This window comes from Aedes aegypti, chromosome 3, assembly GCF_002204515.2.
Source record: "Aedes aegypti strain LVP_AGWG chromosome 3, AaegL5.0 Primary Assembly, whole genome shotgun sequence".
Taxonomy (NCBI): domain Eukaryota; kingdom Metazoa; phylum Arthropoda; class Insecta; order Diptera; family Culicidae; genus Aedes; species Aedes aegypti.
In genome coordinates, this window is record NC_035109.1 from 167,718,643 (window position 1) to 167,722,291 (window position 3,649).

Consider the following 3,649-nt stretch of genomic DNA (forward strand, 5'->3'; position numbering starts at 1 on the left):
ACCGGCTGACTACGACTGATAGATTTTGCCGCCTCCAAGAACATGGCCATTCCAGCACAGCCTCCCGTATCGATACACCTGGAGATCACCACTGCAGACGGAATCACAAATCGACCACGTTTTGATCGATGGACGGCACTTCTCCGATATTACCGACGTCAGAACCTATCGTGGCGCTAACATTGACTCTGATCACTATCTAGTGATGGTGGAACTGCGCCATATCCGTTATCACCAATGTACGGTATCGAAGCCCGCCTCGGTATAACCTAGCGTGACTGCCCGCATAGAAAAACACAGTTTGCCATACATTGCAAACAATAATTTTCTTATAGCTGTAAAGGTTAATGTTCCACAAACAGTAGCTTTCATGTTGGACAATATTAAATTTAAAGCATTAGATTATTAAAAATGGTTTGAGTAATCCATATCAAATAGTAACATCATTTCAAAATGGCTGGAAACGGTAAAATTATATAGGGGTTGAGACTCGTAAGAAACAGTGGAGCTATAAGGCCACCATTTGCCGAATGATTTGCGCTTCTACCATATATTACCAAATTAATACATTACAGCAAACGGTTGGTATGTGCGAGCAGCCTTTATTATACACGCTCACAAAAAACCAATTAGTAGTGTTAAAGTCGGACATTAATGAAATATTTAATTTATCCAAATAACTTTAAGTGACTCTACCACGCAAGTGCACAAAACATGAACAATTTTTTTTTTTGCACATCCCAAAGAAATACATGTGTAATAAACAACAAAACTGTGTTGTTCAACTTTTCCAGTAAAGGTGAGTAGAAGAAAAAAACACTTTTTTTTTCGAAATTTAAAACTACACCTGCGTGGTGTTTTTTTTTAGCGTGTTCCTATGCCTGTGTGCCAAAAACAAAAACAAAATATCCTTGCGGTGCCACAAAATTTTCATCTCCGGTTTCTGCTAGCGTTTATATGTATATAGACTCTATTGTGCTCTGCAAGATAAATCCACGTAATGCGATTATCTGAAAATGTCGATATACCGTCGCAGTGATAATGAAAATCACCAAATGTTTCGAATTTAGCAAATTTGAAACATTTGCGTCCTTGAAGAACGAAAAAATCCAAGCCTACTTGAATTTTGACGTTGCGTTTGAATTGCGCGCATATCTTCTGCGCGTTACCGCCGCCGCTGGATGTGGATTTAATATAAGCGCCGCAATAATTTCTGCTTGTTTTGTGCTACAAAATCTATATTATTATCCGGTACCGGATCCAGAACTGCAGCTGGTAAGTAACCGTTTCAAATCGGCCTACAACGGGACTAAATTTCTTCTCTCCCCCCCAAAGGATTCGCAATGCTGGCGCTGAGTAAAAGGCAGATGTGAACCGACAACACCTCCGTGGCAACCTCCTCCAAGCCGATACGCGACACGTTCCGGTCTCCGCAACCAGAGCGTATCATTAGATCTTCAGCAGCAGGATGGATCCTTACAGGAAGTGTTTTATATTGTGCCAGAACGGCATGAAGCTACCGCACAGAGAAACTACTGGTTCGGGGAACCAGTTAGAATCGATTTTCATGGTCGTTTTGTGCTCTTCGTCACAGGGGGTTTTGTCGACAAAATCTTCCGAAATTCATCAGTAAGATGCTAATAGTGTCGATGCAAGTTTTTAGTCCAATAGCTTACAAAAAACCTCCTGTGACGGAAAGAACAAAGCTGCCGAAAATACTAGTCATACTAACTCGGCACACAGACAATATGATGTAAAAATTTATTCCATATAAACAAAAAAGAGTGGAGTGAACTTTAAAATCAATCAATAATAAACAATCTAAATAAAAGTGTGTTCGCCATTTTTTTTAACACGCAAGGAAACAGGTACTATGTGTAGTCTTAATTTTCTTCAAACCTAAATCAGTTACATTTAATACATCCTCGAACATCATGAATATTTGTTGAATAAAATGTACAGATTTGTTAAATTTGAAGTGAGTTTGTTTCTACACATTTACTTGTTTCATTGTATCCTCTACAATATTTTATCGCAATTCCTCTAATGGTATAAATGTATCATAACAGTCCAGTATTTGGTTTAAATACCACAAATCACCATAAACGAATAATTATACATACATTACTCCTTTTCAATAGAATGTTATGGTTAAATAGTTTGTAAACTGTTTGCCTTACAATTGATTTGGCAAAAAATGTACAATATATGCACAGTTTGACAAACAGTCTCCGAAAAAATTTGTTCGAGAAAATCGCCATTTTTATATGGTTACATAACTTAACCGCCTATTCCCCACATTGTTATTTGTCCATTTACTGTTTCCCAGATTGTAAAAACTGTTCGCGGTATTGTTAGTTTATTGTTGCTTTGGGTGTTATACGGTACTGTTTAGATATTGTTGTGAGTGGTTGTGGATAGTTCGGGTAAATGTACTGATATGGTTCCAGTTTATGCGGGTGGCCCAACCGAACGTCGCCGCTGCATACGCGCAGCATCTCAAGGTAGCGATGCCGGTAGAGGGCGAGCTTGACGAAGCCCCTCTTGAGGACTGCTGGAGCAACATAAAAGCAGCCATCAACAACGCAGCCGAGAGCATCGTCGGGTACGTGGGAAGGAGGACATGTTACGATTGGTTCGACGAAGAATGCAGGCAGGTTTTGGAGGAGAAGGATGCAGCGTGGGCTGCAATGCTGCAGCAAGGAACGCGACAAAACGTGGAGCGATATAAAAAAACGAAAGCAGCAAACCCGCCTATTTCGGGACAAAAATCGCCGCCTGGAAGAAGCGGAATGAGAAGAAATGGAACAACTGTATCGTTCACAAGAAACGCGAAAGTTCTACGAGAAGCTTAACGCATCCCGAAAAGGCTTCATGCCACGAGCCGAAATGTGTAGGGATAAGGACGGAAGCATCCTGACCGACGGACGTGAGATGATTGAAAGGTAGAAGCAGCACTACGATGAACACCTGAATGGCACGGAGAACACAGGCGCCGAGGGTCACGACAGCGGAGGAAGTGACTACGTCAGCACGGCGGATGAAGGATACCAACCTGCCCTCATTGCATTGCGAACCTCCGTTGTGTTCGGACGCGCTGTCTTGGCGCTCTTGTATATATTTTTACCTTTTAACTTTTTTTTTTAATAAACATTTTTATTTGACCCGCGCGCGCACCTCGCGTAAGCTTTTAATTTACATTTTTTTTATCGACGCGTGTGCAAAATGAAGTGTGGTGTTGTGAACTGTACACAAAACGACAATCGTAAGGGCTCATTCATTTATTTCATAACGCTGAAAATGGCCATTTTAGACACCCACCCACCCCTTCGTAACGCTTTTTGTATGAATATTCTACAAATTTTGTATGAGCCGTAACATCGTGAGGACATCCACCCACCCCCTTGAGCGTTATGAAATTTGTGAATAAGCCCTAAGCGGACCTATTACGCTGCCTGCATTGGCGTACAACGACACCACGAAGAAATTTTACGTACCTTCATGCTTCCTTTGTGCCAAGACTGTCAGGATAAATTCATTCCTGAATTTAATCTTAATGAACTGTCCACATCTTTCAAACATATCTCGGAAACTATTGGACATTCATTGACAGCAAACCACAAATTAGCAACTAATTTTAATAGCCTCA

The 3,649-nt window shown here is 40.9% G+C and overlaps 1 long non-coding RNA gene across 1 annotated transcript; it reads left to right on the forward strand.

Annotated features, from left to right (window-relative positions):
• Positions 1–1,207: 1,207 nt before the first annotated feature.
• LOC110678377 lies at positions 1,208–1,834 on the forward strand. Its single transcript, XR_002501545.1, has 2 exons — positions 1,208–1,275; positions 1,336–1,834. It is a non-coding gene; the product is annotated as an uncharacterized LOC110678377 (long non-coding RNA).
• Positions 1,835–3,649: the final 1,815 nt, after the last annotated feature.